We start from the raw sequence: 19,202 nt of genomic DNA on the forward strand, positions 1-19,202 counted from the left end.
AGATGCTTCGAGACGATCTTCTGCACCTGGACCTGACGGTGTTTCATATACTGCTCTGTGCCACCTCGGTGTGGAAGGTCGGAAAGTCCTGCTGTCGTACCATAACGCCACGTGGTCATCCAGTACAGTCCCGAAGCAGTGGAAAACCAGCCCTTTGGTAGCCCTCCTAAATCCAGGAAAATCGCCTTACGAAATGTTATCTTACGGGTCAGTAGCTTTAGCTAGCTGTGTCGGTAAGGTGATGGAACGAATGGTGCTCACTAGATTAGAATGGTTGTTCATGGAAGAGAATCAGCTTTATCCTGAAATGATGACTGGATTTAGACGTGGACTTTCTGAAATAGATGGGGTCATTGATCTCGTGTCCACGATAGAACACGAAAAAAAGCGACACCGACTTGTAGGAGCAGTTTTCTTGGACATAAAAGGAGCCTATGGCAATCTACTGCACGAAGCCATTCTTGATGCCCTCAGTAATTTGGGCATCGGCGGCCGTCTCTACATGTGGATTGAAAGTTACCTAGATGGTCGCACAGTCATGTCCACGACTGATGGCAAAACGAGAAGACACGTTGTGGTCCGTGGAGGGCCCCAAGGAGGAGTGCTCAGCCCGACACTTTTCAATGTTGCACTTATTGGCCTTGCGGAAATGATTCCTGATACAGTACGCATCAGGACCTACGCAGACGAAATATGCATATGGGCGTCCGCAGTCACGCGGCCGCAAATTCGTGCAAGATTGCAGTGAGCTGTTTCTTTAACGTCTCAGTACCTGCAGTGCCAAGGGCTGCTACTGGCCCCGGATAAGTGCGCTGCGACAGCCTTCACAAGGAAGCTTATGGGTTGGTATCCAAATACCATCCCATATGTGACCCACCACAGATACCTCGGCGTTGTCATTGACCGTGGTGTTTCATAGTCGAAGCAAGTGGCAATGTTAAACTAAAATAACTGGGCTTGCTCATGTTTTTCGCTTTATGGCCGGTATGAAGTGGGGTCCATCTGAGCATGCGCTACTCCGGCTCTACCAGGCTCTCTACGTCGGATACAATCGGTATAGCCTGCCAGTTTTATCGGGTATGAGCCGGTCATGTTTGCGTACGCTGGAAAGTGCCCAGGCACAGATGCTGAAAAACATGTCTCGGTGTTCCACGTTGCACCTCAACCTACGGAACAATTGAGGAGGCTCGCGTCACCCTTTACCTGTCTATCTACGATGCGAACCTCTTAGAGAATTCCTGCGACTGCTGTGCCGTCATGGATGCCACCCCTTATCCACACTTCCTGACATACGGCCGGACTCCACTTTTTCAAGAGCCATTAAATGGCAAGAATCTGCCATACCATCCTACTTTGCCCCTAGTGACCTTCCACGTATGCCCCCTCGGGTAATGTCCAAAATACGGGTACGTCTATATATTCCCGGAATTTCTAAAAATCTCGAATACCTACCGTCGGCCTCAGACATTTAACACTTCTATATATGTCGAAAGAATATGACGCCTCGGTGAATGTGTATACAGACGGATCGGTCTCGTCGTATGCGTCTGGTGCGGATTTCGTCGTGCCTGGGAATCAAGTCATTCGACGGTTTCGTCTCTGTAACAAGACGATTAAAACATCTGCGAAACTAGTGGTAATCAGAGAGGCCGTTCCATATATTTCGCGACAGCCTTCTCAAGTATGGACAGTATTCAGTGACGCAAAATCGGCTCTGCCACTACTTAGAGTGGTTGAAAGAATACGGAGTGTTGGCTCTTCAAACTGCCGAGCTATACACTTTAGCGCAAGAAAAACGGCCACCACATCACATTTCAGTGGATTCCCAGTCACTGTGGTATACACGGCAACGAACTGGCCGATGGCGATGCTAAGGAAGCACTCGAAGAACCAGAGTCAATGCTTGCAATTCCTTTTTCAAGAGTGGACGGCAACTGCCTCCTCTGCAGTGTCATCCGAAAAGCGACAGAAAATCACTGGGACAATCCGGATAATCGACACAGACGACTACAGAGATTGGAGCCTAGCATGAAATTTCGGCTACCACCGAAAATTCAACGCAGCTGTACCAGTCTCTGCACAGACTTAGGCTGGGGGTAGCGTTTACGCGCGGATACGTGCACCTCATGCGACGCACCGAGTCTCCAGACTGTGAGTTGTGCCATGTAAATGAGACTATAGGTCATGTGCTTTGTGACTGCTCTATGTACGTGGAAGAGCGCCAAAGGTGGAAAAATGACCTTACGCGTCTCGACAGCCCACCATTATCGGAGGACGTTATTTTAGGCCCTTGGCCAGACGTTCAATCGAGTTTCAAGGCCATCCAGGCGTTACTGAACTTTCTAAAAGTACGGGCCTGGACTGTAGGCTTTGAGCATGCCGAATTGCTTGCCATATGTTTACATCCTCCTTCTCTCGTCACCGTCACCCATCATGCGCCTCTTTATTCCCTGTTTCTTTCCCTCTTCCCCTTCACCAACGCCGAGTAGCTGGCTAGAGGAATTTTCCTCAGGCCGACCTCTTGCATTTCGCATCATTAACTCTCTATCTTCTTTCTCTCCTGCAGCATTATAAATTTGAAAGAAGGGTATACCCACTTTTCGCAGCAAACAACCCGAGAAGAGACAGTCGCTCTGTAGCGTCTCCAAACAAATTCCTATGTACACGCAATTTTAATGAATATACGGCACAAAGCCGATTCCCATACCGTTTCCGGAGGTGTGGGCCCTGGACAGCTTTGCTCACATGGTGATGGGGTATCCTAGTCTAGCAGAACTCAAACATAAGACACAAAGACGAAAAACGAAGAACCGAAGACAGACAAATACCGCCAAGAATCGTGGGAAGCCATTCTCGCGGCCCCAGACTTGGAGGACCAGCGCAAGCTGGTGACCAGGCCTAGGAAGCCGCAAAGGGCAATGGATACCTGCGTTGAGGACGCCACCTCTCTTTGGTGAAGAAAGAAGCACTCTTTCTCACTGCCTTGAGCTTATTAAAAATGTATTCTCTGTATATCTACTTGAACTGGCGATAATAAAGCGGATGCAGTGAAAAACTATACCTCACGCAGTTGCCCCCATCTTGGCAAACACAGTAACGTAATGATGAAAAAGGGGATGTTTCCGAAGCAGGTAACAACTACAACAGTGGGTGCCATTTACAAGGGCGTGAGTCACAATGATCCTAACCCTCTATTGACGAGTTTTGCCTACAGGCAACTTACCAGAGAAAAAGTTTTTTTCTTGCCGTGTTTACCTATTGAGTACGAAGTTTCTAGCTAAATGTCTTCGACACACACTGAATGAGAGGCAGCAAGCGTCATTTGCTTGTTTAGAGCAGGAATACTGGACGAGGAAAAGAAGTTCGGCATGCGACCCACTGTCTATTGAAAGCACGGTCAGAGGAGTCAGGGCGATGCAAGATATCCAGCTGCAGTCGTGTTAGAGCTGTGATGTAAGGCAAATGAAATGTACACCTACGGTTCGCATATAATGCGAGCTGTCTATAAAAATTGCAAACGCAGCCTAAGGCCGCTTGGGGTGAAGCTCACTTCCAGTTTACTGCCGGGAGTTTTCCCCCTATTCCTTAAAAAAATTCCGAAAACTTTTTCTTTTGTTGGTTATGCTTATTCTGGTGTGTTTTGCACGTTTAGATAGGAAATAAACATTTTTATGCGTATTTGTATGTCTTGTCAACAAAGGTTAATAATTGCCGTCCAATTCAGTCTTGTGTTTTTATTGCAGAAATGATTCATTTTCTGCAAATTAACATTATTTCTAGATATTAAAAAGTGCTTGATTCTCAGCGAAAATATTAGGTAAGTTTTCCTTTTATGGAATAAACAGATATTGCGGTGGGGCTGCAGTAATAGCTACTGATCGTCTAGAATACAGTGCACAGTTTTAAGTGGTATCCCTTCTTTTGGTCCAATATGGTTAGTGGTCCACAGGGCGCCATTTTAGGGTCATTTCTTTCCTAGTTTATATTAATGATATTATCAATACACCTAGTTCAGCTTATATACGAATAGTTCTGTATGCAGATGACCCTAATGTATTTTTCTCCGCTCACGACTTCTTGGCGCAAACAAATATTTATTTCAACTATCATATGGATAAACGCGAGAGCTCATGCACACGTTCCAAGTAAAATGCTGTATAAAGAAGTTATGGATGGTATTAGGTCAAACACACAACTTCGACCTATTTTATCCTTAAACTGGCATAATATTTTTATTATTGAGTATTCTGTTGTGTTCTTATCCTAGGTCTAACAAGAAAACTTGTGAATTGAAATATTGATATAGGCACAAAACTTGTGGAAATTGCTTTCTCTATGATTCTAATTCTGTCATACCAGGGAAGTTTGTTAGCGTCTCAAATGCGCTGTTTGTCACCCCGGAGGTTAGGCCTCGTCAGCCACACACAGCCTCCCTCTGATGTGGCAATGTACGTATGTTTGGATGCTGTATGTGAAAAGTGAATCTCGCAATAAACTTTCAAGGTTGTATTGCCCTTATGATTTCATCATTGTTGGGTGAGAAATGTGATGATATTAGTTGTAATTTGAGGAATGTGCAGGATTACGATGTTGTTCATGCAGCTTTCCACTCATGCTAATGATCACATAAGACAAGGTGCAGCGCTAACTAGAGGAACGCGTAGAAAAGAGAATGTGTGTTGTGATCGCATGGGAGCAGCGCTTGTGTTGGGATCATCTTCGTCCTCGTCTAGTAAGCGTTGCTGCTTGTCAAATATGAACTTCTACCAACTGGCCCATGTTTATTTACTATTGCATGTTAATGATATCTGCACACGATGAGTGTTACTTGTAAGGTGATTGTTAATTTTAACGCGGTAGCGTTAAGGACCCCTTGTCGCCGAAAATCCGTAGTCGGTGTCTGCGGAGTTTTCGTGAGTAAGTGTTTCCGTGTATATTTAGGTATATGTACGCCACACCTTGCTATATGACTTGCGGTGTATGCGGGTGATTTTGCCATGCCATTCTATCACATACCTTGCCCTGCATTCTTGACAAAGTTATTGTTCGGAATTTTGGGACTGATAGCCCACAAACAAATGTCATTAAACAAACACCGACACCAATGTTAAATATTCTGAGACTAAAGTATTAAAATTACGAAACAATAACAGAAACCTGAAAATATAGTAATTTTCTTGGCGCGGCTCTGCAGCACCGCCGCGACCAGCCCACGGCAGAGGCCGCGTTTCTAGCAGAAAGCTCGCCTTCGTGCATAGCGTTCGCCGCCAGCGTTTCCCGGTAAACATTACGGTTGCGTAAGCTGCAGCTGCCGGGAGACGTGCAAATCAGTCAAGGATCTTTGAATGCTATCGCGTTCCACTCTTATTTTAGGATTGGAACGATTAAGACGAAGCTTAATCGTCCTCCATGTTATTAGCGCGATAGCGTTAAGGGCCCCGAGTCACAGAAAATCTGGTGTCGGCATCCGTAACTGGTGGCGTTTTCCGTCCGAACAAATCCTCCCGAACCACAACCACGCAGGACCTCCGTGTGGTGCTTAGGCGTTACTGAATAAATTGAATTTCTCAAAGTAAAATGCGTCAGAAAATTCGTAAAGTACGACTTATGCACAACCTTCAGTTATGATAGCGTCTTATTGTGCTATTTCGATATACGAAAAAAGATAATTCTATTACGCTGTGACGCGGAAACTCAAACACAAACCCCATTTTGCTTGCTTACGGGATATGAACAGCTGATTAGTCACTGCTTGTATCCTCTGCCTTACTTGGGTACGAGCCATTGGTCTGCCCTGCACAGCCGCCACGACCGGCCCACCATTGTTTTCAATTTAGCCCCGCGTCGCAGAAAAAAAAAAAAAAAGATCGCTGTCGGTGTCGGCGTCAACGTGGCCCGATAACGCTATCGCGTTCCACTCTTAATGGCGTCCCCGAGTTTAAAAAAATTTTTATACACGGTTGTCCCCAAATTTAACAACATTTTCTCACTGTAGCCGAAGGGTAGCTAATACCCTCGATGCCGGTTGTCGCACGTACTACACCATACTATGCCAGCTGAGAAATTTTTAAACAAAGGAGCTACTTTGCAAACTCCAATTGGCCAAGCAGCGTCCTTGAGTACATTTCTGACTACACCACTGCGTTGCTTTATTTTGGGCCTCGAGGCTGAAAATTCGTCTTTGACGTCCCATGTGGGATGTCAAAAGCCAATGTTCGTGTATCAATTTCTCTTCTCTCATTGTAATCTTTTATTGCGATAGCAATTATATGGACACTCAAAAGCAGATTTCTGCCGTCGGCGTCGCCGTCGCCGTGAGGTTCCGTATGACGTCAATGGAGATATGAAATCGTCGCCGCGCGCCGAACGCTGTACGTGCGAGTGAAAGGGCGCGAGGGGCGCGCGTTTTCACGGGAGTGAACGCACGGCGGAGAACAAACGCACGTTCTGCGCCGTGCTCCCTTAAGGGCTGCAGAAGTAGGCGTCTCTTTCCTCCTTTAATATCACCATATATGTAGAGCAAACGCGCCTTCTTCCGACGCGCTCATTGAAATTCTACCTAATAAAAGAGCAGATCAATCTCTTTTCGTTCTAAATTTGTATAGTCCCCAAAAGACAAAAGTCCATCCGCATCCAAATTGATGATCAACGCCTATAAGCACGCCATAAAGCACCACTCGTAGTGCTGGGCGATTTTAACGCCCGGCACTCAGCCTGGGCTACCCAAAGGGGGAAAATAAAGGCAACAAGATTTGGGAAACAGCACAAGGCTACGGTTTCACCCTTCTAAACGACCCGGAGCGCCCCACACGCATTGGCAATAGTGTGAGTCGAAACACGTCCCCCGACCTAGCCTTCGTCAAAACATTGCAAAAACCACATGGGAGAATACTGAATGAACGTGGGAAGTGATCACTACATTCTAACTATCACGGCCTTCTAAGGCTACAGGAAACGTAAACTTACTATCCTGCATACCAGGTGGGACGCTTTTCGTCAAGTTCGCGATAAACGAACTCCCGCACCCATCTCTAACCTCGAAGAGCTCGAAGAATGGGTCGATACCATACTTCAAGACGCCAGTAATGCAACCATAGAGACGGAAATGGAAGATGACGGCCCCACTCCGGACTCGAGTAATTCACTTATGGGAAGCACAGAAGAGCATACAAAAGCGATGGTCGTCACAAAAACATAACAAAATCCTTCGCAAAAAGCTCGTAAAATTAGACAGGGAAATTGAACAGCACTGCCAGTTCCTTAGTCAGGAACACTGGCATCAGCTTTGCGATCGAATGAACGGACAGTTGGGCAATAAAAACGCATGGTTCCTGCTTAGGCACTTAATGGACCCAAATCAAACCAAGTCTGCATCACGGAAAAACATGCAAAAAATTATTCATTCCTTCCCCGGAGATGACGACACTCTCATTAAAGAATTGAAAGATCGCTACTTCAACGTCGACAAAGACTTCCCAGTCTCAAATACCTACACAGGGCAAGAAAATGAAGCCCTCGATAAAGACATTCAGGAGGCTGAAGTCCTAGCTGTTCTTAATAGCATAAAGACCACAGCTGCAGCCGGTAAAGACGGGGTCACAAATAAGATGCTCAGAAACCTAGATGACCATTCAATCATAGAAATTACGAAGTTATTCAACATTCATTGGAAAGCTGGCACCATCCCTCCCAGCTGGAAGCACGCAAAAGTCATTTTTATACCGAAACCGGGCAAAAAGCTCGAGTTAGGAAACTTAAGACCAATTTCCTTGACCTCTTGCTTAGGAAAAGTCATGGAGCATGTTATACTCACGAGGCTAAACGAATACACTGAGACGGAGGGGCTATTCCCTCACACGATGGTGGGATTTAGGCCCAATCTTTCCACACAGCACACCATGTGGCAATTACAGCACGACATCCTGTAGAGCCACAAGGACCATACTAGTGCTAGACGTAAGCAAGGCCTTTGACGGTGTTACGCATCGTTCAATCCTAACTAGCCTGAACCAGATGAACGTGGGGAAACGCAGTTTCGCATATATCTCAAACTTCCTCAGGGAAAGAACTGCAGAAATTAATCTGGGCGACCTTAAGAGCGAACGCTTCACCTTACGAACACGAGGAGCCCCGCAAGGAGCAGTTCTCTCACCTTTCCTTTTTAACATTACCATGAGAAACTTGCCACCCCTCTTAGATGCAATACCCCACGTTAGCCATTCAATATATGCAGACGACATAACAATCTGGACAAACACTGGCTCAAATGGCGAAATCACAGATGCACTGCAAACGGCTGCAGACACGGTCCAAAATTACGTTAAACTAAACGGGTTAACATGCTCTTCCAAGAAATCCGAACTACTAATTATCAGAAAAAGAACAGACAAAACAGACAGCCAACAGCAGGCCTCCACAATAGCGGTTCGAATGAGTCTGGCCCGGTCCCGCCTGTGCTGACCATCCGGGTGCTGGGAATGCTCATACAACCCAACACCCGCAACGCACAGGCTATAGCCGGGCTGCAATCGACGATCCGACAAATGTGCGGATTGATAAAAATAATCGCAACAAGACACACAGGCATGAGGGAGGAGGACCTATGTCGGCTGATTCAGGCCTTTCTGATCAGTCGCATAGTGCATTCCCTCCCTTACTGCCACTAAGGCGAGCGGATAAGGACAAAAAATACGCCTTAATCCGTCTAGCATACAAAACAGCGTTGGGGCTACCAAATATACTAATTCGGACAAACTATTGAATTTAGGAATACACAACACTATAGAAGAACTAATCGAGGCGCACAAAACGGCCGAGATTTTCCGCCTGTCCGGTACACAGGCCGGAAGGTACATACTAGACAAGATGGGCCTGAATCCCACAATCGCCTCTGTGGGACGAACCCCTTGCCACAAATCACAAGGCGGCAGCTAATCATTAAACCTATTCCTAAAAACATGCTCAGAGGAAGGCACGATAACCGTCGTACAGCCAGGGCAAAGCAGTTGTGGGATAAGTATAAAGACGACCACTCTGTTGCCTATGTGGATGCGACGGCGCAGGGTAACCGAAAATACGTTGTGAGCGTAGTGACCGGGAGCGGCCGCATATTAAACGCGGCCAGGGTGGAGGCCTTCTCCGCCCTTGAGGCGGAGGAGACCCTTACGAAAATGAATTTAGAGTTCCTTTAGAACTCCTAATGAGTTCCTATGAAGTCAAAAGGAACTCTATAGGAACTCGCGCTCTATAGAGTCGTCTGCATAGAATCTCTATACGAAGTCTAAAGCAACCTGTCTATAGAAACATGTCATTTCACACACAATAAAAGTGCAATAGAGGGTGTATTGACGTTATATGCACTGAATTCTATAAAGTATTCTTTAAAGAACGTCTTTAGAACTTCTAACGTGACCTCTCTATAGAATGGCTCTCCATTGGCTTTCTATAAATGCTCTATAGAGGGTGTATTGATATCTTATGTAGTAAATTCTATAGAGGAACGTTTATAGAGCGTTTTTAGCACTTTTAATGCGGCCTGTCTATAGACTGGCTCTCAATTAGCCCTCTACAAATGTTCTATAGAGGGTGTATTGATATCTTACGTACTCAATTCTATAGAAGAACGTTTATAGAAAGTTTTTTGCACTTCTAATGTGACCTGTCTATAGACAGGCTCTCCATTCGCTCTCGATAAACGTTCTATAGAGGGTGTGTCGATATCATATGTACTAAATTCTATAGAAGAATGCTTATAGAACGTTTTTAACACTTCTAATGCTGCCTGTCTATAGACTGGCTCTCCATTCGCCCTCTGTAAAAGTTCTATAGAGGTTGCATTTACATCGTATGTACTAAATTCTATAGAAGAATGTTTATAGAAAATTTCTAGCAGTTCTAATGTGGTCTGTCTATAGAGCGGCTCTCTATTCGCGCTCTTTAAGCATTCTTCAGGGTGTTTCACTTACCTTGTGCCAAACATAAAAAAATATGCAAATGCAACGTAGCTGGAGAGAACCAAGGTAATGTTTGCCGTCGCCCTCAGATGCTCAAATTATTTTTACATTCCGCCTAATTCGATAATCAGTCTTAATTAATTATTGAACTTCTCAAGTATTATAATTAGATAAAAATTATCAATGAGAAAATTGCAGCGCAACATGAAATACTCGCGACACATATTTCTGTTGCTCAATACACGCTGCATAAACGTCTTTAGAACTTCTAACGTGACCTCTCTATAGAATGGCTCTCCATTGGCTTCTATAAATGCTCTATAGAGGGTGTATTGATATCTTATGTAGTAAATTCTATAGAGGAACGTTTATAGAGCGTTTTTAGCACTTTTAATGCGACCTGTCTATAGACTGGCTATAGTGTTGTTACGAGTGTGAAAGAATCCCGCGAATACACGCAAAGTGCCTCGAACGGCCAGTCGCGCGGCAATATTTCAGAAGTTGATTAATTATTTAAGACTAATTATCTAATTAGGGGGAATGCAAAAAATTATGTGAGTATCTCCAAGCGACGGCTAACAACATTACCTTGGTTTGGATAGTTCGGTGCAGCAACGTGGCATTTGCATATTTTTAAAGTTTGGCTCAAGTTACGTGAAACACCGTGTATGGAGGGTGTATTGACATCATATGTATTAAATTCTATAGAAGAATGTTATGGAATGTTTGTAGCACTTCTATTGTGGCTGCCTATAGACTGGCCCTCCATTCCCACTCTATAAGCGTTCTATAGTGTGTGTATTCACATATGCACTGAATTCTATAGAGGAACGTTTATAGGACGCTTAAAGAAGCTACCGTGCGGCCTTTCTATAGAATGGCTCTATATTTGCACTCTATAAAGGTTTCAATAGAAGGAGTCGAATACTGCTGAATGATATCTCAAAGTGTCTTTTTAACTCGAAAAGACAACATTGCAACCATGCAAATTTTTGTACTTGCAACAAATGATATGAAAAAAAAAATTATATACGCTAGTTCAGAGCGAATTGGACAATCGTTCTCAGCAGAGAACGTACTGAGATATTGACACATAATAGTAAGATTCACGTACTGTAACACGTTTAGATATTTTGCTTTTTAGCTCGATGTACAGAGCTGTTGCTAAGCTCTTGTAAAATTACCACTCGCGCCAATTTCCAAGGAATAAAAAGCCTGATTATTTCAAACCCGTTTCATGGGTTTTTACTATCAAGCAAGAGCATCTTTATAATCACTGATGAAGGCGAACAAAACAAAAAGCGAAATTACACAAAGTAACGTCAAGGAAGCGCATTGTGGTTTCTATCGCCGATGCAGGTGAATCACAAAGATGACCAAGGAACACTAAACAAAACTACGCGTAAGCAGCCGCGTCTATCTGCTGGAACGCAGTGACTGCAGCACTTGGCAGCAAACACACAGAACGCCGCCGCACATTTTGGCCTACGTCACTAAAATGCGACGCATGCACGCTGCAGAGACATGCGGTTTTTTCGAGGAATCTTCGTAGGTCGCACGATACACAGGGAAGGCACGAACGACATGAGTGCAATCCGCGCACGATAAACACACCGACACGAAAGCAAGATACGGACGACATGGGTATAACCTGCGCCACACGAGCAAAATTAAGAACCATCGCATATTTGTTGCTTTGCGACGGACAATTACAAAGTACACGGAAACATCGCACACTGCCATGTGTACCTCCGAGATTGTGTCAAAAATTTCTGGGCTACATTCAATGTTCAAGACAGCAGGAAGCTACTTAAAACGAAGTTACGGCCCAAGTAGCGCAGCTAACGGCTGCGGGAAATGTCATTTAGGCGCTTTAAGGCAGGTGATCGGAGTTCAAATCGTTCAATCACGCCCCAGCCACGGATTTCTCAGGATCACATAAGCGGATCTTGAAGGCCATGCTTTGTTGGCTACTTGCGGCATAAGTGATTCAAAAGCAAGAATTGGTCATGGAATTTCTTCCTGCGCTAAATTGTAGTGTACAATATAGACTGGTCGATGGTTCCTTTTGTCTCGCAACATATATATACGTAATTGGGCACAAAATGGCACAAAAACGTGCTGTAGTGGTTATTATTGCTGGCATCACGGAGGCCATAACAGCCTCACAAGTATACAGACGGCGCTAGCGGCGCCGGTCCCACGCGGCCGGTAAAATAAGTCGTGTTGTTATTCCTCCGTCTTGAATGTGCCGGTCGGTAGTGCACGCTGCTTCGATGTGTTTGTTTGATCGTGTGTTTTTAGGTTTGCCGTAATGAAATGTGGTGTTCGTGTGCATGAAAGTGCCGGAAGGTAGCCTGCGTCTCGCTGCAAACTCGCCGTATGCGTGGCGCGCCAGGCAAATGTGGACCAACGATTTTCATGCCGTGGAGTGTGTTCCCTTTGTCTTGGGTGGTCGTGAAAAGTTTTGTGGACGTCGCGATGAAATAATGCGTATTATTAGCGTGCCTCAGCTCGTCCATTACGCAACGGCATGTATGCTGGATCAACATCGTCGACGCAGCACTGGCAACTCGGAGAGCTCTTTTCCATCTCATCGTACTGTTCGAAAGGTAAGCAATCGTAGTTGCTAACTACACGTGTGTTGTGCGTGCTTATCGTGTGCATAGAGTGCCTTGCGGACGTAGGAAATAGAACACCCACGGCAACAGTGAAATCTGTGCTGATGCTTGCGGCGCACTGGTTGTCAGAATTTAGTTACGCAAATTTGTTGCCACAATGCGGAATTGATAATTCTGATAAGCGTTTTCTTCGCTGAGATAGATTACGTTCGGAAATCATCTTGTGCACCTGTGCGTGAGCTCCCGTTTTTCTGCTGCAGTTGCATAGTAACGATCCACCTGCCTCTTCACCGATTCTTTCAATGACGTTTCCTTGCTTATAAATGCTTCGACGTTGTGGGTAATCTCTGCTTACGAGGTTTTAGGCTTACGAGCAGCAGGAAAAAAATGTAAGTCAATCACAGCTTGCTACTTACTAGTATAGCTTTCTTTTCATGACAAGCTGTGCTGGCATAACTTTCACATAAATAAACATGGTAGGGGAAAGTTGCTTAATCTAAGTAATAAAAAAAACGACTCTCTAAAAAAATTTTAAAATACATTGTAATGTGCAGTTGCGACGTGCCCAAAAATTTACTTTGATGAAGAGGACCATATTATCAAGCCATTCAATAATTTCAACCTTTTGCTCTCTTGCCATTATGTACTAGTGCAGACATTGTTTTTGTGACTATTTTAGGTGCTCCTTGCATGTGTTTACGATATGACAGCTTTATTGCTCCACTGCTATTAGCTAACACAACTCATTTTGTAGTGGCGAGACCTTGGCCAGCAACAGTGTCCACTAAAAGGAGGAGCGCCCAGAAATGCAGACCCCATACGAGTGCCTGCAGCAGCATGGCTGGATGCTCATGTCAGGTATGTATGAAATGTACATGTTCCAAAAAAGTTGGATCTTGGTATCATTCATGGTTCAGTTTAGCGACACATTAGTTTATGCAGTTTACTAAAGAGGATAAATATTTATGCAACTGTATTCAACTTACTTACATGTGTGCGTAAAGATTATGCACACATTATCATGTTCTGTATAAAACTAGACCTAACATGTCCTGATGTTTAGTATTTTTTCCTGCATACATTGTTTGGCTGCAACATAAATTTTATTTTGTTTAGTACACAGTATGTTTATCGCTTTTTAGTTTGGTTTATTGTCTTAAAACTGTTTCCTATGCTGTTGCATTTATTTCCATATTTTTCCTGTTTGTGCTGCAAGCTCATGCAGTTACCTGTGCATGTAAGAATTTGTAGTGTAGTTTGCCACATATGTCACAAGTCTAAGCACGTAGTGTGCACACCATTGTTTATCATTAATATCTTCCCAGTTATTTCTGTGCTGTTCCCAGAAAAACTGTGTCTGGCAAATGCACATTTGATTAGCTTGAATTTGCTGAAAATAAATATGAAGGTCAGTATTCGCTCTGCTCAGTTACTTCAGTAATAAATAGGCAGACTGATTTCGATCCCTTGTCATCTAGAAAGGATATCTTTTTTTCGTGCATTATTAATGAAAGCTCGCTCACACATGTCTTCTTATTTATGTGGTATGCCTCACTGATTTCTCTAGTTAATTTTTCAGTGTGGGTGAACACAGATGAACAATCTTAATCCTACATTATGCCCTATTGTGACAATGCATGGCCAAGTAGGACAAGCATACTGGTCTTTTGAGTGAAATATGGTCATCTCTTAGGCACATGTTTAGGCACCGGCCAGTTTGCCCTATGTAAGTTTGACCACATGTGAAAGGAGTACAGTACACTACCTGTGACACGTAATGGACAAATTTGGTGGTATTTCTCACCGACGCAAGCCTCCCTTGCCTGCTTGCCTTTCTCAATTCGCTTGCGGGCTGCCATGCATATCCTGCCTGCTTTATTTTTCGCTAGAAATACATGTGCATAGCAGTGTACAAGTGAACTAAGAAAGGCACCCTGGCCAGGGAGACTTGCTTTATTAAAGATACCATTAAATTTGTCTTGTGTCTGTCAGGGGTAGTGTTGTGTATTTCTGTGATCATATGCATATTTGGTGAAATGTACATGGCGCAGACTGGCCGGTGCCTCAACATGCGCCTAGGAGAGAAAATTATACGGACCAGGGGTTGAGCGATAAAGCCAATTTTTTCCTCTGCCTGTGAAAGCAATGCCAAATTGAGGACGGCAGTCCAAACTTGGCATTGCAAACTTTTCATTGCAAACAACCCTAAAAAAGTCTGATTGGTCCCCATCCAACAGATAGTTAAATGCATTGTTATCATGATTGCTCAAAATCTCAACTCCACGTGAGAAATTGAATACTCCCATATTACGCATAGCACATACGAACTATGGCGACCGGCAGATGTAATATTGTTTCACCTGCTGAACAATAGAAGCCAGTAGATCATTCTCTTTTTCTTCCGAAAATTTGTTTGCTATGCGTAGCGCGATGTCTATATAGGAGCCTTAGTTCATGGGTGTTCCTGCTTGCTTACATATGTTAAACTTAAAATGTGTTGTCATTACAAGATGACGTTAATGTGCGACTGGGCTGCTGTCTTTTGGAAACACTTTATTTTTGTCACTAGCAATGGCATTCTAGTGTCGGTGCATTGGCCTAGTTCTAGTGTCACAAAATCTTGGGAAAGTGAAAATATTCTCAAAAGTGATTGCCTGAGAACTGTCCCTCTTCACGGAGATACTTCTGCTACTTTCTTGTTATAATTTTTTTTCTGAAATACTTAAGAAATACTTAAATGAAACAGTGTAGTGCTACAACTATATACATATAAATATTTATACCACATTTGTAGATATATATATATATTTGTGACATGTTTGCGCCTGCCTATACATTATGGCTAAATGTTCATTACACCTTTTTAAAATGATTTTGAATTGTATTTTGCAGGCTTCACCGTGGCAGAGTACCAGGCGGAACCAACGAGGTTAAAAGCTAGCCTTTCCTCGCTGCTTTCCAGGAAGTGAAGTAGTGGGCGATCATGTAAGAATGAACTTGCAACATGTGAGCAGTAGCCAAAGCTTCATACAGGTCATGCTGGTGGTAAAAACTGGAATGCTGAGACAAACCACATTATTTATTTATTTAAGTATTAAATAATTTACATTTATTTGTTTATACCTCACTAAAGCCTTACATGCCTCCAGGAAGGAATTAGGTAAAATGGGAAAGCATTATTAAATCAAAGTAAACACGTCATTCAAAAAAGCATCATTCGCATAGCACAAGCATGATGTCACATTTTTTATTCAAGTGACGTTTCATACAAATCCACGAAAATTCCAAGAAATGAAGCTATTAAGTTAACAAGTCTTACTAAAAAAAACAGTGATATCACCGTTCTGTTAGTTGCACCTAATCCATAACTAAAGTTGGCGAAATTGACGTATCATATACTGCTCTAAAATACAATCATTAATTTGTGAGTAGGACATGCAAAATGCTTATAAACATTGGAACATTTCACGCAAGCTGTAAATTCATATATCAAATTCCTTGACTTAAGACATAGCTGATCCAGTCTGCAGAACTGTGATATATGTTTTTATTGCAGAGTTGGGGATTATTAAACTTCATGCTTTTACTTTTGTTTAAACCTGCCTATTTTTAATAATTTTTACTTTAGGCTCTGAATTGAAATTCTTCCAACAACCGGTAGACCTTAACTTTCTCAAATGCTACAAATTTAATTCAAAATAGCCTTGTGGTTGTCTCAAAACCATTTAGGAATTTCACACATATTTAAGGAGGGACATCGGAGTTGGTCCTTAGCTAAAGCTGGAGGCCAATTCCGATTTGCAGAACAGAATTGTGCTTGCTAGTTTTTTTGTGAGTTATAGTTCTAAACATAAGTTTTTTTTTAATTGTGCAATTTTCAACCATTCTTAATAAAAATTGGTCTAAATGTAAATAACACCAATTAAAAATGTTTTAAATAACAAACATCAAGTTTAGTCCTGTGGTTGCCAAGAAAAACGATTTCACTATTCACATGCGTAGGAGCTCCTGAGCTAAATCGTTTTCTTAGGTATTGGTGTGCGTCAGTCATGTTTGTATTTCCCAGCATAATTTTGGAATATTGAGCCTGATCTCAAAATTTGCCTTATAACAACATTGAAGCTTATTAAGCTTTGTACAATATATGATGCACTTCTCCAGGAGTACCACTGTTTGCTGCATTTTTACAAGGACTGCCAGTGTTCTTTTTACACTTCAAAATAGGCCAGAATGCTGTGTTTTATAAGTTTAGTGTGGTTTTGTGGAGCTGACGCAAAACATTGCAGTGCACATATATCTGTGCACATTGATATGAATATACTTTCAGGCTTTAGTATCCAACCGTTTAATGTGCATTGCTGGAACAGCAGGTTCTTCTGCAGTTTTAATGTGAAGCTTTCTTGTCTTAGACAAGCCTGCTTTTCTCAGATGTCAACTCCAGTCGAGTGTGCCACAAATGTTTTCCTGTTTCGTATGTTAGCACCACCAGCTTGATCCGTGAAGCGCATTGGCAGCTACAGTTTGTGTGTTGCAAGTTCTAGGCTGAAGCATGTATGCTGACTGTTCTAAAGTGTGTATGTAGTATGTATGATGCATGTATCTAGTCTGAAGTGCAATAAACGTTTAAAACAGGTCACTTTGTGGTTGTAGTGCGAATTATTTTTGCCACTGCATTTACTCTAATCGTTAATGCCTACAGTACAGTTCTCTAGAACCTCGGCAAAGTACAAGCACATTACAAACATCGACATAGGTTTTATAGAGATTTGTCTTTTGGGTCTGTAAAGCAACTGCAGAGAAATGTTCTAAAGAAATTTGTCTTTACAATCTTGAAAGGAACTCAATAGAAATGTTCTATAGAAATTTGTCTTTAGGATCTTTAAAAGAACTCTGTAGAAACGTTCTGTAGAAATTTGTCTTTACAATCTTGAAAGGAACTCAATAGAAATGTTCTATAGAAATTTGTCTTTAGGATCTTAAAAGGAACTCCGTAGAGATGTTTTATAGAAATTCCTCTTTACAATCTTAAAGGAACTCCATAGAAATGTTCTATAGAAATTTGTCTTTAGGATCTTAAAAGGAACTCCGTAGAGATGTTCTATAGAAATTTGTCTTTAGGATCTTAAAAGGAACTCCGTAGGAATGTTCTATAGAATTGTGTCTTCAGAGTTCCTATAAGAATGCGGTGGCCAAATAACTGTTGGAACTCTATAGAAAAATTCTATAAGCAGTCAAAATAAACACAATAGAATTCTATCGAACAAGTTCAAAAGACTCTCTAAAAAAACACATTAAAAATTTTTGTAAGGGAAGCTCTGAAACATTGCTCACTCTAGCGAAACAGGAGGGCGGACTAGTCCGCCGGGAAGTGCGGACGCGCAAATATCGGCTCCCGTTTCCTCAAATGTTTTCGGTGGTAAAGTCCGCGAAAACCCTTGATTATTGTGCACCATTAAACGCAGTTTGTTGCGGGGATCAAGCCGATACCAAATTTATTTCGGTAGGTGCTTTTCTGGAACTATTACACGACTTTGAACGTTTCGCGACGCCATGCGGAGCTAACGCTAACGGGCTAACACCGGTGACGAGTACGGGCTAGGCCTCGGCCTAACTCGGCGGTGGTGGGGCATCATGCCCGAAGTCGAGATGGTGAAGGGGGTAGAAATCACCCCCGAAGAAGCAAGGTGCCCCAGCTGCGCCATGGCAACGGGCAAGAATAAGAAGGCAAGGCAAGAGGCTCCCAAGTCAATGCCGAGCCCGGTAAAGCAGGGAGGCGGCAGGGGCGGCCGCCGTACGGCAGCCCCGCGGAACGCGCTGAAGAAGCTGGCCGCCGCCTCAAGGATCCCGAAACTGCCTCGGGACCATATTCGAGTCATCGTTAGGCCACGGGGTGGCCTCGACGTGAAAAAGATTAGCACTATTAGGGTGGCACAAGCGCTGGCTATGGCGGCGGCGCTTTCCCCCGACGAGGTAGCCGGAGACATCGTCTGCTCTATCAAGATGCAAAACATCTACATTGTCTCAACACCAGAAGAAAGGAACGCGCGTGCTTACACGATAGTTCAACGGATCCGCCTGCGCGATTGAAGTGGCCGTGTACATGGCCGCCTCGGACATTACGTGCAAGGGTGTTGTGAGGGGAGTCGACGCCGAGTTCAACGACGCTCAGCTCTACTTAATGATTGTAAACCAACGGAACCCCACCGCAATGAAGGTGCGTTGCATCAAGACCACCACCACGGTTATCACCTTATTCGACGGACTAAGGGTGCCGAACTTTGTCATGTGCGGCGCGGGCATGCTGCTCTGTACAGGAGGCACGTGGATGTGTGCTACGGTTGTGGGGAACTGGGCCACAGGGCCGATGTATGTCCGACTCCGAATGTGAAGAAGTGCAGGGGATGTGGAGCTGCGTTCCCCACCGAAGGCCACCAGTGTGAGGCGAGATGCGGCATATGCGCTGGCCCTCACCCAACGGCGGACCGTAAGTGCGAGCACCGCTTCCAAACGCCATATGTCGTTAGGCAGAGACGCCGAAGACGCCGGCGGAAGAAAACTGCCACCGCCAAGAAGGGCGCCAACGCGGCTCACGAGGTGAGCCAGGCACTGACGTCAGCGCTAAGGAAGA

The 19,202-nt window shown here is 43.8% G+C and overlaps 1 long non-coding RNA gene across 1 annotated transcript; it reads left to right on the forward strand.

The window, feature by feature from the left end:
* Positions 1-12,053: 12,053 nt before the first annotated feature.
* LOC119435008 (uncharacterized) lies at positions 12,054-17,210 on the forward strand. Its single transcript, XR_005188731.2, has 3 exons — positions 12,054-12,565; positions 13,329-13,432; positions 15,467-17,210. It is a non-coding gene; the product is annotated as an uncharacterized LOC119435008 (long non-coding RNA).
* Positions 17,211-19,202: the final 1,992 nt, after the last annotated feature.

This window comes from Dermacentor silvarum, unplaced genomic scaffold (assembly GCF_013339745.2).
Source record: "Dermacentor silvarum isolate Dsil-2018 unplaced genomic scaffold, BIME_Dsil_1.4 Seq374, whole genome shotgun sequence".
Taxonomy (NCBI): domain Eukaryota; kingdom Metazoa; phylum Arthropoda; class Arachnida; order Ixodida; family Ixodidae; genus Dermacentor; species Dermacentor silvarum.